Source organism: Schistocerca nitens, chromosome 1, assembly GCF_023898315.1.
Source record: "Schistocerca nitens isolate TAMUIC-IGC-003100 chromosome 1, iqSchNite1.1, whole genome shotgun sequence".
Lineage (NCBI taxonomy): Eukaryota > Metazoa > Arthropoda > Insecta > Orthoptera > Acrididae > Schistocerca > Schistocerca nitens.
The window spans coordinates 128,570,671-128,587,572 of record NC_064614.1 but is presented as its reverse complement, the minus strand read 5'-3'; positions in this window follow the sequence as shown (position 1 = coordinate 128,587,572).

Sequence of the window (16,902 nt, the reverse complement as noted above, 5' to 3'; positions counted from 1 at the left end):
CCCTCCCAGAGATCCGAATGGGGGACTATTTTACCTCCGGAATATTTTACCCAAGAGGACACCATCATCATCTAACCATACTACTTCACTTACCTGAGAGAAATCCACTTTTTCTCTGATGATGTTGTTTGGTCTCTAGTTGAACATAAGCTTACATGGGGCATATCCTGCTGATTCGTTCCACAAGTTGTTGATAATATTTTCAACATGTCAAATATGACCCACCCAGGCAATGTGTTTCTTACTACAATAAGTCCTGCACAGTCTATTAAGCTCCTCCATAACCCTTCCACTCATGTTACTTTGTGGAAAATATATAGAAATCGTTATGTGTTTTATCTTGTGTATAGCCATACAGTGTTCAAAACCCCTCAGAAACAAATTGCGGACCATTGTCAGACAGAAGTGATTTTGATACCCCTACACTGCAAAGGTAATCAGATGTCAGCTTCTCAATTATAGTAGTAATATTTGCCTTCTTAATTGGATACAGTTTTACATATTTTGAGAATGTGTTCAAAACAATGAAAATATATTTACAACCTCTTGTAGATGCTGGCAATGCTCCTAGAAGTCAACTGCTATAGGCTCTTTAGGTTTGCTAGGAAGAACACAATGCATTAAGACTTTTGATGGCACACCAGTTGTCTGTACTCTCTGACATTTATCACATCTTTCTAGTCTCTGCTTAACCCTTCTCCACAAGTTGTTAAATATTACTGTCTCCTGTATCTTAGCTACTATTTTCCTGGTACCATAATGTCCGTAACTGTCATGCAAGTAGTCAATAAATTTTTCAATATGTTGGTCAGGAAAGCATAACTTCCATTCCTGATCATTCAAATTTTCCCCCCTAAACAACCCTTTATGTATAGTATAGTACTCCTGCGCAGGAGAGCTTCTGTAAAGTTTGGAAGGTAGGAGACGAGGTACTGGCAGAAGTAAAGCTCTGAGGACGGGGCATGAGTCATGCTTGGGTAGCTCAGTTGGTAGAGCACTTGCCCACGAAAGACAAAGGTCCCGAGTTCGAGACTCAGTCCGGCACACAGTTTTAATCTGCCAGGAAGTTTCGAATTACAGTTATTTGCACATTATGTTTTACATAATAAAATATTAAATGGTAAAAAATATAGCTGTGTTGTACCCTATTAACTTATAGCTGCCTCTACACCCATATCTATACATAACAGTAAGCCTTAATTTATCAAATAAATTATGTCATCTTTACAACAATTCTGAAATTCTTCTATACTATAGAAAGTATTTTCCCCCATACACACTTTGGTTTTAGTTTTGAAAATATCCAGTGAAACCAACTGAGCCTGTACGGGTAAAGTGTCAAATAATTTTATGCCTATGTATTCATAGCTAGATTGGGTTTTCTTAAGCCTGGTTGTGGGTATATCAGTCATATTTGTTTGTCAAGTATTGTGTTGATGAACAGATTTCCTTATAGTGTAATGGTTTAAGTTTTCTTTTATGTTCAATAGGCAACAATATATGTAAAGAGATGGGACTGTGAGAATTTTTAAGTCTTTAAAATAAGGTCAACATGAGGTCTTGTTGTCAGTGATTCCATAAAGATGTCTAATTGCTTTTTTCTACCAAGTGAAATTTTTTTGGCTCCTGTGGAGTTACCTCATAAAAGAATGTCGTATTGTAGACGGCAGTGAAAGAAGGCGTAGTATGAATGAAGTACCTCTTTTATCCTTTTCTCCATTGCAGTCAATTTTGAAACTACATTTTTATTTACTTTTACCAGTTTTTCCTCTACCACTATTGCACAGTTGGTTTCTACCTCCGTTTCTAAATCATTTTTAATCTTACTGATTTGGTTCTCAAGTTTAACACTGTTTTCAGCAAAAAGTTCCTGGCTGCTTTGACTTCATCTTTACACTGTTTTTCAGAAGCCTTCACCCTCCTACTATAGTCATCACAAAGCTTCTTTCTCTCTTCTACACATTTACTACTCATTAATGTTCATTTCTCATTAGTGTTATGTGCTAATTTCTTTATCTTTTCATCACAATCTTTAGCTACTACCTCAACCTTTTTATTTCATTCTGAACCATTAGAGCTGACTACCTTAATTTCCTTTTTAATTTCTTTCTTCAGTTCATCCTTTAAGCTAACCATGTCAGTTCTAATGCTATCAGTTATCTTTTCCACCATATGAATGTCTTCTTTCATACCATTTTCCACCTTGCTAATGTCTTCTTTCATACACATACTACTCATAATTTGCCGTAACATTGCTTTCAATATTCTGTCTGCCATAAACTTTTGCCCTTGCTGACTTTTGCTACTAGATTGCTCCCCCTTAGCCCTAACTATTTCATCCACTTCAGTACTGTTTTCATCCATTTTGCTCCCATCACCACATAATGTAGATGATGCTTTTATCATTTCATCTACAATAGGACTTTCATCCCCATCATTCAAAGTTACATTCATGTCTGATATATAACCTCTATCATCTACAGAGCCAGTCCCCATTAAATGTTTCTGTTCATTTAAAAACTTAACTTCTACAGTTTTGTTGTCAATCGCATCACTCTCTGTTGTCCATTTTCCCCCATCACACTGACTTGTTCGTAAAGGCCACTCATTATGTATCACTTAATATAAAACGGCTTTTGCTATGAATTACCCTAACTTTATTCACTCATCTCCTTCTGCAGCTGCTGGGGTTGTCATCTTGATTCGTCGTCTGCACGGCCACTGCAAGTTGTAATTCTCTCAGTGAGGCGAGTTGTTTATCCCAGTCAGTTGTATCCACCTGTGTGCTGATTGGCTGCTCCTGTACTCAATGGCATTAATTCCACTGTTCACAACCCCCAAATATTACACAGTTAATATGGCTAGTTCACTATTGGTTAACTTTTAATAAGCCTCATTAATAGTTTGCAGGCGAATGTCAGCATACTGCTACAATAGTTTACCATTCAACATCTATGAGCAGTAAAAACCTAACCACATAGCTCTTGTCAAATAATACAGTATATGCGGCACTATTGGACAGACACTTATTTCACGGTTAAGTTGATGCATTGTTGCTAACCTAACCAATACAGGTTTTTTGTCTGAAAATTGGCTGTAGATTGACTATCTCGTGACCAAAAATCAGTCCTTTATATATCCTCACAATAATAGGCACTGAAACTATACATTGTTTAATATTTGAGTTACAGAAATTACAATTAAAACATAACTAATCCAATTAACTGAATATATAGAAAAAGTCCTTCTTTTGAACAGTTACTTCTACCACAAAGGTTAGGCCGAATTATTTGTTTAAATGATGAAATTAACAGATATATATCTAAAAACAAAGATGATGTAACCTACTAAACGAAAGTGTTGGTACGTTGATAGACACATAAATAAACACAAACACACACACAAAATTCAAGCTTTCGCAACCCACGGTTGCTTCATCAGGAAAGAGGGAAGGAGAGGGAAAGACGAAAGGATGTGGGTTTTAAGGAAGAGGGTAAGGAGTCATTCCAATACCGAGAGTGGAAAGACTTACTTTAGGGGAAAAAAGGACAGGTATACACTCGCGCACACACACACACACATATCCATCCGCACATATACAGACACAAGCAGACATTTGTAAACGCCTTTACAACTAAGGTAAGTCTTTCCACTCCCGGGACTGGAATGACTCCTTACCCTCTCCCTTAAAACCCACATCCTTTCGTCTTTCCCTCTCCTTCCCTCTTTCCTGACGAAGCAACCGTGGGTTGCGAAAGCTTGAATTTTGTGTGTGTGTGTTTGTGTTTATTTGTGTGTCTATCAACATACCAATGCTTTCGTTTGGTAAGTTACATCATCTTTGTTTTTAGATATATTTTTCCCACGTGGAATGTTTCCCTCTATTATATTCATATCATCAATTAACAGATATAGTTATACAAACAGTACTTTTGATAAGCCTGGTAATTATTTGGGGATTAATTAAGGGCTGGCTTTGGTAATATGTTTTCGAATAGAGTCAAATAAATACTTTAGGAATCCTAGTAGTTGTTCATACCTATGTTTATAATTAGTATAGAATTTATATTTGTTTATAAGTCAACAACAGAATCTAAGCCACGAAACAAGTATGATTTCACCCTATAACAAAAGATATTAACTAGGAATAGTCAAAGTAAATTAGGAAATTGATGCCTTACACAGAACCAAGCAAAAAATTAGATTTTTTAAGACTAAGGCAAACTTTTCTCTTTTATCAAAATGCAGATTATACTCTTGTATGCTAATGGTAATTAGTCAAAATTGAAAAAAATGAATTTAAGGAGGCAGAGGGCAAAACAAGAGAGGAAGTAAATAGATCCTAGCTTGCTTCGTCACAACATTTGCAATTAAACAAGAAGACACCAGACACTTATTTACGTGAAAAATCAAGCATTCAGGGTTAAGAGTGAACTAAAAGGTACCTGAAGCAGAAATGTATGAGATACAGGGACTGTGTCCTCCTTAAAGGTCAACCATTCATGAATTACAAGACAAAAATACTAAATTGCAAAGGAAAAGTAACGTATCGCAGAAAAATTTGTACTACACAATTGAACAACCGTGGCATCTGTGCTGTGCTGCTACAGCAGCAGATGATGGCCAAGCATCTTCACCCTCTTCCTTCTGCAAGGCCAGTTGTGCGTCAGGCAGTGACCTCAGCCAATACTTGCTGCCTGAGTTTGCAGCACTGATGGATCCAGTATTGGCCAGGAGAAACAGAAATCATTCCACTCAACATTTTATTAGGACAATGGCAGGGTAGCTGGCATCTTTCAGACCTCAGCACTTGCCTCCCAATAAATTATCCTCAGTAAAACAGGAATTCAATAACATTATCACTGATGGAGCCGCATCAAGATCACATAGCACATGGGTGGTCTCTGATATCCTGGTTTGACAGTCTGGACAGCTGCCAGAAGACATGGTCATAGATGACAGCCATTAGGTGGTGTCCCTATAACCTATGAGCACTGCTGTCAACTCCACATTGCGGTGTGTGGGTCATGCCTGCCATGCGATTCTATTGGCATTCACAGGGGGCCCTATAAAGCCAGCTGCAGAGGGGCTCAGAAGACAGTCATGTATCGACTGCACTCTTGTATTGTTCATCATATGTATCATTGTCGGTTGCTAATTTAGCTCTGTCTAGGCTCTCAATTTTGTTTATTCGTTGGACTTGTAAACTGCTGTATCCATTTGTGGCTACTGTTGTTGTCCCTAGCTGTCTTTCTCTGGGCTTTTGGCAACTGACCATTGATGCCCTTGGCTGATCAGCTTGCATCTCCTGATTATGTCATATTTCAGTTACTAGATGGCCCTACTGCAAATGATGAAGAAGAAAAACTGATATTGGAGAATCCACAGAGACTACAGGGGTTTAAACACCCACACTATTCTAACTGATACCCAGTGCATCTCATAGCTGACTTTAATGGAAAACTGGAAGGGGATTGTTATTTCAGTGTTGTTGGCTGTGCTATGGCTCTAAAAAAAATAATAAAAATAATAATAAAAAAAGTCAGCTGTGACTACACCCTTTGGTCCTTTTGAGTACATGCTATGCCTTTTGGGCTGCAAAATGCTGCACAAACATGACAGTGTTTTCTGCATGAGGTCCTGCACAGCCTTCCATTTGCGTTCTGCTATGTGTACGCTGTGTTAGCATTCTCAAAAACCAAAGAGGAGCACACTAGACATCTGTATACTTCGTTCAAAAGACTAGAGTACTGGGGTTTTATGATTAATAAGAATAAATATGTTTCTGCAAAAGAACATGTGAAGTTCCTTGGCTACACCACATCACATCATGGTATCTTACCACTTCCTGAAAAAGTGATGGATATTGTAAGAATGCCCTCTCCTTTTCTGTTTAAAGGCCTTAGATGTTTCCTGTGGATGTTATACAGTATGTATAAAAAAGAATCATCCAATTTGGCATGTCTATATTTCTGAAAATAATAAACATATACAATAAATTTTGTTTTTTGATTAACGGAAAACTCAAAAAGTTTTTTCTTACCTTTTCATAGGTGTTCATTATGCCCCCTTGAGATGTACGGCAGTATTCAGATTGTTCCCACACTGCAGCAAGCATGTCTTCAGTTACAGCTTCCACAGCTGCTGTTTTGTGATGTCTCAGTTCATTCATTGTTGTTGGTAATGGAGGCATATAAACAGAGTCTTTTATAAACCCCCAGAGGAAATAATCACATACCTCTGTACATTCGTCTTATTAGCAATGGTCATGGGATTTGGCTGTTCAATTAAGGATGTCAAATTAAACACCTTTCAGCCATCAATTTTCAACCTTATTTTAATAGGCAACCAGTTTCAGCACTTTATTATGCCATCTTGAGGCTCCTTACCGAAGTCTAGGAATAATCTACTTCACTTGTGATTGAAGCAAGGGCCAGCAATACTATCAAGTACACAAGACAGCTTTCCAACAGTCACCCTAAAAATGTACAATCAACTGCCTCCAGAAGTGAAATCCCTGCCACATGAATTATTTTGGAAAAAAATTGGCCAGGACTTGAAACAACATCCACTATATTCCTTGGAAGAGTTTTTCAACAGTGGTTCTAGTGAATGGACAAAATAATAAATATTATTATCTTTATAATAGAGGGAAACATCTTTTATACATAATTTTGCCTAAATTTAATCTTATTTTTATGTTCTCAGTTAACTGCACATTTAATTTTGTGTTTTACTTAAAGTACTTATTTTGCCAAAATGAAACTTTATGTGTGTGATCTACATGGTTTTGTAAACATTTTGCTTTATGGTATTTTCATTTGCTGCTATGAAGTTTTACTTTGCCGTTTAGTTATATTTCATTTTCTCTATGTTCTATGTGTTTTTGTGCACTGCATAAATATTTACTTTTATTTGTAATATAAATTTTGTATATGGTGTTGTATAAATGTTAGTTGATAAACATTGTATTTGTGACGCAGTCTGTCCAGCCATGGCTGGTAAATGACGAAGATATAGTAATAAAGTAGTAATAAAGTAATAAAGATATCTACTTGCTACAGTGACCACTTCAAACATCACTTGCCGACAGTTAGATAAAACTGGTTACCTAATGAAATAAGGTTGAAAATTGGCAGCTGAAATGTGTTTAATTTGAAATCCATAATCACACACAGTCAGGTCTGGTGATATTGGAAACCAGATGAATCATTTGGTCCACTGTGACTGATCCACTGTTCAATAATCCTTTGATTTAAAAATTCTCACACTTCCAGATGCCAGTGCTACTACATAGTGGGAACCGTGTAAAGCTCGAGAGTTCGCTCTTTCCAGCAGTACGTTGTTCACACACATATCTCAAATAACATAATAGTTATGATTTTTTGAAATCAGATTATTGTTTTTCATACATCTTGTGTTATTACAGAAGGCAGTTGCCACATTTGGCAGAGCTGTAGGAGCCTCTTAACAAACTTCTCACTGGTAAAAACACAAATGGTAGCAGGACAGTTCCATCAACTCCTGAGGCTACATTTGTATATAGTGACCTAAAAAAATGCATTGGCAAATGCTTCATTGTTGGCACATCCTGTTCAGAATGCACTGAACATCTTGTGGGTTGACGCACGTCAGACAGCACTGGGCAAGGTGTTACAACAATACATAACAGTGAAATGGCAACCTCTGGCGTTTTCTTCCATAAACGTGTCAGAACAGCAAAAACAATGGAGTGTGCATGGCAGGGTGCTCCTGGCCATATGTATAGCTGTCAAACATTTCTGGTCATTCCTAGAGGGACAGACATTTACAGTTTTCACAGATCGTAAACCTCTGACTTCCATATTTCAACATGTTACTGACTTCATCTCACCACGTCAGATTCTCCAAGCAGAGTTCATTGACCAGTTTTCCACAGACATACAACACATCACAGGGCTGGATGTCATGGCTAACTGCTTGTCAAGCAACTGTGTGGCATTTTCTGTCATTAAGTGGGCTGATGTGGCAGCAGAAAAAGATACAGACAGCTTCCTTCAGCAGTGTTGAGCTGATCCTGCATCGACCACTCTATGCCTTGAGCACCTGCTGCCACTGCACAGCACAAGACAAGGGATTTGGTGTGACACTTCAGGAAGAAAGTTACGTTCATTTATCACAGCAAAGTGGTGACACCCAGTGTTCAACACTTTTCACAACCTAGCATATCTGGGGATAAGACCTATCACTAAGTTAGTATCAGCCAGTGTTGGTTGGCCAGGAATACAGAAAGTTGGCCATAAATGGGCTCAGTGTTGCACATGATGTCAAGGTTGTAAAATCTCTAGCCACAACTTTACTCTGGTGGATGACTTCCCCTCCCCTGAAGGGAGATTCTCACAGTTGAATTTGGGTACTGTAGGTCCTCTTCCCTCTTCAGAATGCTTTCATTTTGTAGTTGCCATGGTAACCTAGGTGGCTGAAGGCTGACCAGGTACCAGATATTTCAGCAGTGTCTGCACCTTGATCTCTACTTGGTTCTCCAGATTTGGCATTCCTCAAATTATCAGAATGAGATTTTCACTCTGCAGAAGAGTGTGCGCTGATACGAAACTTCCTGGCAGATTAAAACTGTGTGCCGGACCGAGACTTGAACTCAGGACCTTTGCCTTTCGCAGGCAAGTGCTCTACCAACTGAGCTACTCAAGCACGACTCACGTCCCACCCTCACAGCTTTACTTCCGCCAGTATCTCGTCTCCTACTTTCCAAACTTCACAGGAGCTCTCCTGCGAACCTTGCAGAACTAACACTCCTGGAGGAAAGGATATTGCGGACACATGGCTTAGCCACAGCCTGGGGGATATTTCCAGAATGAGATTTTCACTCTGCAGTGGAGTGTGTGCTGATACGAAACTTCCTGGCAGATTAAAACTGTGTGCCGGACTGAAACTTGAACTCGGGACCTTTGCCTTTCGCGGGCAAGTGCTCTACCAACCGAGCCACCCAAGCACGACTCATGCCCCACTCTCACAGCTTTACTTGCCTTAAGCCAGCGTACTCTGAAATATGTCAGGATGAACCATGTAATGAAAGAGTCCAATAGTGTATGGCATTAAAAATTTTATGGGCTTGTATAGGAAGCACTTTTGTGCATTTTTTATAGTTACATTGGAAAGAAACTATGCCCTGCTTGTTTCTTGTGTTATAATTGTGTCGCATGTCATACTGTTGATAACTGGAACAGTTTTCCTTAATATGCATTACACACTGTAGTATAAATATTGATGGTAGAGTCATGATCTGTAATTTTATAAAGATTGGCCTACAGTGAGCTCTGGGTGCCAAGCTACATATCAGTCTTATTGCCTTCTTTTGTAGTTTGAAGACATTAGCTGCCTTGCTTTGATGTCCCCACAGTATTGTGCCGTAGGAAATGTGACTGTGTATTAAAGCAAAGTAAACCACTTTAGGTACTGGCACATTTAGACAAAGTCAAAGCTTCCTTAGAGTAAATATTCTTTTGCTGCTGTTGCTTCCCACTTTTTCTGTATGGCTGCCCCAGGATAATTTTGAATGAGTTGAGCTCTGCTCAAATTCAGTATTATTATTCCATGATACATATAGGTCTTGTACTTTTTTTTCGATTGACACAAACAGTAAATCCAGGGGGTACTGCAGGGATCAATCCTTGGTCCGTTTCTCTTCTTGTCATTGACACAACCCTTCAACTCATGTCTAGTAACCTATGCTGATGACACCTCCCTCTTATTTTATAAAAAAGACTTGGAGACAGTACACTCAGTTGCAACTAAGGGTGTGTTGGAAGTAACCACCTATATTCTGCATCAGGACCTAAACACCAACATCAATAAATCTCAGCTACTAACATGAGGCTGAAATAAACAATATTTGTGGTATTACATCAGCAGAAACAGATAATATTAAATTTCTTGATGTCCCCCTAGACAAAAATCTCCGTTGGCTAAACCACATTACTTCTGTGTGTGAGTAGCCTGTACCTTATGAGTCAGTTGGCATAAATATTGCCAATCCAAACACTAAAAATTATTTACTATGGAACAGTTTATCCATTTCTTAATTATAGTACTGAAATGTGGGGTTGTGCAGCAGACGTGCACCTGAACAGAATATTAGTGTTACAGAAAAGAGCCATTAGGTTAACGCATGGACTAAAGTTCAGAGAGTCTTGTATTGAAACTTTTGTCCAACATAAATATCTAACAGCATATTCCTTGTATTTGTATAAACTTATTATATTTTTTCTGAATATTAAAAACAAACTAAATAAGTGCAGTGATACACATAATTATGATACTAGACAAAATTAAAAATAACTGACAATAGTCCTTATATTAATGGTTAGATATGGTTCAACAACCTCAAAACTTGTGAACCAAAGCTGTTCCAAAGGAAGTTAAAAGCCTTCTTGGTAAATAAATGCTTATATTCACTCAGTGACTTCTAATCTACTTGTCCTCTCTTGTAACACGTAATACAATTAGAATACTGAGACAAATGTATGTATCATTACTGTATGTAAATGCTATCTGTAGTAATCTACTCAACTGATGTATGACATTTGCAAAAGACATGGTATTTGTGAATCAATTCTGCTATCCTTCTTGTAGATTGGTGTGCTCTGTGCTTTCTTCCAACTACTGGGTACAGTCTACTGTGACACTAAATCTCCAAACGATTTTCCATAATCAACAGAGAACATAAAGTAGATATTCTGAATAGTTTTGTAACAGCACTGCTATCAATATATTGGTGAGTGATGCTGTATATCATGTGTAAAGCCTAAAAAAGCATGCAAACAATTTTAATATGTGGATTGTGGTCTGGAAAATCCTTCCACAATGACGGTGTAGGCCTCAGTAATGGTGAAGTTCATGCTGTGAAGTGTTTAAAAGAGCAAATTGTGAAGCCTGTGAGAAGAGGTTGGGCACTGAATGTGTTGGAGAAACTGACACACAAGAACCTAAAAAATTAGAGAACTTGTAATATTATCCTGTTTACCTGAGCTAATATGCCTCTGGTAGTTATGCCTCTATCAAATCTGGTTGAAAAAATTGGCAAAAGTAGGCTATTTCAAACAATATTGTTCATACCAAGTTTACAGTCCAAAAAACATTATTTGCACTTTGATATTAAACAACCTACTGTTTATGGCCAGATCCAGTGTCATTCACTGTAATTTAAGTGCAGATAAAGTATAAGCCACATACTACACTTGACCTATGTCCTATAATGATGATGATTGTTTAAGTGCAATAACTCAACATGTGTGTCCTGATTCACAATAACTAAAATTGTGGCAAGTAAATCACTAACAAATTTGCTAATTACACTGTCCTTCCCAATAGACGTGATATCAAAATGAAAACTACGTGCACAGTAAATATCATTTGGAAATAAAACACTATTGTCACAGTTTGCAGAATGCATTTTTGAAGTTTGACACAGTTCTGAGGTTAACTGCAAGTTCACAGTACATCATTAAAAAACCATGAATTTCCCGGATGCAAAATTAAGATAAAACTCAGTACTTTGTATAAGCTGTAATCTGTGCTACATCGTCTGCACACATTCTGTAGTAATTTTGGGCACAGATTTTGCTCATTATCTTAACCTCAAGCAAATTGACTAAACTGGCTTCCAGCACCTCTCTTTTATAACATTACAACTACTTTCAGTTATGTTGTCTACTGTCTTTCTACAAGTTACAATTCAATATTTCTGTTTTTGAATAACTGATTAGGGGAATGAGATCTGTCTGACTGAGGATTTTCAGGGAGAACAATAATCACCATTGAATTACAAAATCTAGTTTACCAGATTGTAGGTCTCTACTTCACTAACTATGTTTTGAATAACATTGCTAATTATTCTGAAACTAAATGAGGCCAAAAGTTAGTACTCTGATTCCAGCATTAGCTGCATAAATGCTATAATTATTTATCTTTCTTTTTTCTCCTACTTGTGACAAAGCAAGCTGGGATATTTTTACTTTCCCTCTTGTTTTGCCATCTGCCTCCTTAAAATTCATTTTTTGCTTTTAACTAATTACCATTAACATATGTGAGTATAATCTACATTTTCATAAGAGAGAAAGGCTGGCCCTCAGTTTGAAAGAAATAACACCAGATCTAATTTTGTGCTTATTTTTATGTATGTAAATGATTTTCTAATTTATTTTGGTTATGCCTAGTTAGTATCTTTTGTTATTGGGTGAAATCAGTAATTGTTTTGTAACTTAAATTCTATTGTCAACATCGAGACAAATATAAATTCTGCAATAATTATAAACATGTGAAAGAACCACCAATGGTATTCTTAAATGATCTATTTGAAAACATGTTAGCAAAGCCAGCCCTTAATTAATTTCAAAGTAATTAATAGTTTTGTCTAAAGTATTGTTTGCATAATGATATCTGTTAATTTCCTCATTTACACAAATAATTCAGCCTGACACTTGTGGTGGTAGTAGAAGAAACTATTAAAAAGACGCAATTTTTTGATGTATTCAGTTATTTTAATGAGTTAAGTTTTAATTGTGGTGTGCTATGAATTGCTTCTCCAAGGTGTAACCATCACTGCTGACATTTACTGTCAACAGTTGAGACATCTTGCAGTCGCAATCCAAGAATGACGACTACAAAGACTGCATGAACTGACGCTCCTCCACAATAATACCTACTCACATGCTGCTAGACTGACAAAAAAACACCATACAGGAGTTGTGTTGGGAAGTCATTCTGTACCTACCTTATTCACCAGATCTTGTGCCCAGAGATTTTCACCTTTTCCATACTCTGTTGAACAATCTACAAGCTAGTTCCTTTTTGGATGAAAATGCACTCCAAACTTGGCTCATTGAGTTCTTTGCCTCAAACCATGTGATTTCTACAGTTGTGGAATCAAAAAGTTACCCCAGAATTGGTAGACTGTTGTAAATAGTGAAGGAGAATATATTATTGATGATGACTAAAGTTTCTGTTATGTGTATCTGTTGTGTTTATTAAACTTACGGAAAATCACTACATACTTATGCACCAACCTAATAGCTAGGAAAATTAATGATGAAAGTACCCAGACTGTTAAATCACATCTCCAAGACATAGACCAGAGATCATTGTGTGATTTAGATAATGCCAATTCCAAGTACAATCTTTTGAGGAATGAAGTGGCACTGGTATCTGAAACTACGTTCCCAAAAAAGGATATCTAAGACCCAAATATAAAAGCCCCAGATAACCACTGGCATTAAGATTTCATGTAAAAGGAAATAAGAGCTGTATATTGACTCAAAAAAATTCAGAGAACACCCACCAGTTAAAATAGTACAAAAAATATTGTAAAATACTGTGAAAAGTTATTCAAGTCTGTATCCATGCCCAAAATTAATAAGTCTAGTAACAAAATCAAAATTATATAGGAAGTGATAAGGAGGGAGACTGGAGGAAATATCCCCAGTAGAACACAAAACATTGTTCTCCAAAATGGAGGCAGACAAGTACAAAATCAAGAGATTTTGGCAAAAAATTTTAATGAGCACTTTTTAAGTGTTGCTGATAAAAGTGGATACAACAGCTCCTTAGAAAAGGACATAAAAATACTGAAAGATTGTTTCTGGAATTCTTTAGGTTTAGCTCTTATAACAGTACAGGAAGTAAGAAGAACCATAATTCCTTTAAAAACTAGAAATTCAACTGGTGTTGACAATATTTCCAACAAACTACTACAAGCTGGCTACAATCAGTTCAGTAAAGTCCTAGCTCATATACTCAATGCCTGTCTCAAACAATGTATCTTCCCTTTTAGATTAGATTAGATTAGTTTACGTTCCATAGATCCATGCTGAGGAGATCCTCGTGGATGTGGAACATGTCGATTTTTTTTTAAAGCTGAAATAACAATACTAATAGTATGAATATATACAATACATCATTTGTTTCTATTAAAAAATTCGTCAATGGAGTAGAAGGAGTTGGCCACTAGTAAGTCTTTCAGGCTCCTTTTAAACTGATCTTTATTTGTAACTAAATTTTTTATGTTTACTGGCAAATTATTGAAGATGAATGTTCCTGAGTAGTGGACCCCTTTTTGAACTAAAGTAAGTGCTTGTAAGTCCTTGTGCAGATCATTTTTGTTCCTGGTTTTGTATGTATGAACTGAGCTGTTTGTTGGAAAAAGAGATATATTATTTAGGACAAATTTCATTAATGAGTAAATATACTGAGAGGCAGTAGTTAGTATACCCAGTTCTTTGAAGAGGTTTCTACAGGACGTCCGTGAATTTACTCCACAAATAATATGTATTACATGCTTTTGGGCTCTGAAAACTTTTGTTTGACTTGAAGAGTTACCCCAAAATATTATACCATATGACATTATGGAATGAAAGCAGGCGAAGTACGCAAGCTTTTTCATTTTTATGTCGCCTATGTCTGCTAACACTCGAATTGCAAATAAAGATTTGTTAAGGCGTTTCTGCAGTTCTGTGGTGTGCTCTTCCCAACTGAATTTATTATCAAGTTGTAATCCCAGGAATTTAAGACTGTCAACCTCTTCTATCTGCTCTTCTTCGTATTTTATGCATATGCTGGGTGGAAACCTCTTACAGGTTCTAAATTGCATATAGTGAGTCTTTTCGAAGTTTAATGTCAGTGAGTTGGCTTTAAACCATTTATTAATATCCATGAAAATATCATTAGCAGATCTTTCTAGAACTACACTTGACTTACTATTTATTGCAATACTTGTGTCATCTGCAAACAAAACGAACTCTGCTTCTGGCAGTGTAACTGATGAGAGATCATTAATGTACACAAGAAAAAGCAATGGCCCTAAGATGGATCCTTGTGGGACACCACATGTAATTTCTTCCCATTCTGATGATGACTGATGACTTAATTCACTAGTCCCTTGCACTGACACCCTTTTTTCCTGTTAGTGAGGTATGACTTGAACCATTTTGCAGCACTGCCCGTGACACCATAGAATTCTAATTTATTTAAAAGGATGTTGTGGTTCACACAATCAAATGCCTTTGACAAATCACAGAAAATACCTGCTGCTTGTAATTTGTTATTTAATGAATTAAGTACATTTTCACTGTAGGTGTAAATAGCCTTCTCGATATCAGAACCCTTCAGAAATCCAAACTGTGTTCTTGATAATATGTTATTTGTGGTCAGATGGTTGAGCAGCTGCCTGTATATTACTTTTTCTAAAATTTTTGAGAATGCTGGCAAAAGTGAAATCGGTCTGTAGTTTGATGGTATCTCTTTATCCCCTTTCTTGAATAGAGGCTTAACATCTGCATATTTTAGCCAGTCAGAAAATGTCCCAGTTATAATTGACTGGTTACACAAGTAACTTAGAATTGTACTAAACTCACAAGAACATGCCTTAATTAACTTTGTTGATATTTCATCGTACCCACTAGAATGCTTTGTTTTTAAAGATTTTATTATGGACGTTATTTCTTTTGGTGAAGTGAGTGATATATTCATGTACTTGAAGCTATTTTTGAAGGCTAGTTTCAGATATTCAAGGGCATTATTTACTGATCCTGATAGTCCCATTCTATCAGTAACGGATATAAAGTACTTGTTATATCGAACGAAAGTGCTGGCAGGTCGATAGACACACAAACAAACACAAACACACACACAAAATTCAAGCTTTCGCAACAAACTGTTGCCTCATCAGGAAAGAGGGGAAGGAGAGGGAAAGACGAAAGGATGTGGGTTTTAAGGGAGAGGGTAAGGAGTCATTCCAATCCTGGGAGCGGAAAGACTTACCTTAGGGGGAAAAAAGGGGAGGTATACACTCGCACACACACACATTTCCATCCACACATATACAGACACAAGCAGACATATTTAAAGTTTGGGCAGAGATGTCAGTCGAGGCGGAAGTGAAGAGGCAAAGATGATGTTGAATGACAGGTGAGGTATGAGTGGCGGCAACTTGAAATTAGCGGAGATTGAAGCCTGGTGGGTAACGGGAAGAGAGGATATATTGAAGAGCAAGTTCCCATCTCCGGAGTTCGGATAGGTTAGTGTTGGTGGGAAGTATCCAGATAACCCGGACGGTGTAACACTGTGCCAAGATGTGCTGGCCGTGCACCAAGGCATGTTTAGCCACAGGGTGATCCTCATTACCAACAAACACTGTCTGCCTGTGTCCATTCATGCGAATGGACAGTTTGTTGCTGGTCATTCCCACATAGAATGCATCACAGTGTAGACAGGTCAGTTGGTAAATCACGTGGGTGCTTTCACATGTGGCTCTGCCTTTGATCGTGTACACCTTCTGGGTTACAGGACTGGAGTAGGTGGTGGTGGGAGGGTGCATGGGACAGGTTACAAGGATAGGAGCCAAATGGTAGGGAAGGTGGTTTGGGGATTTCATAGGGATGAACTAACAGGTTACGAAGGTTAGGTGGACGGTGGAAAGACCTCTTGGTGGAGTGGGGAGGATTTCATGAAGGATGGATCTCATTTCAGGGCAGGATTTGAGGAAGTTGTATCCCTGCTGGAGAGCCACATTCAGAGTCTGGTCCAGTCCCGGAAAGTATCCTGTCACAAGTGGGGCACTTTTGTGGTTCTTCTGTGGGGGATTCTGGGTTCGAGGGGATGAGGAAGTGGCTCTGGTTATTTGCTTCTGTACCAGGTCGGGTGGGTAGTTGCGAGATGCGAAAGCTGTTGTCAGGTTGTTGGTGTAATGGTTCAGGGATTCCGGACTGGAGCAGATTCGTTTGCCACAAAGACCTAAGCTGTAGGGAAGGGACCGTTTGATGTGGAACAGGTGGCAGCTGTCATAATGGAGGTACTGTTGCTTGTTGGTGGGTTTGATGTGGAGGGACGTGTGAAGCTGGCCATTGGACAGGT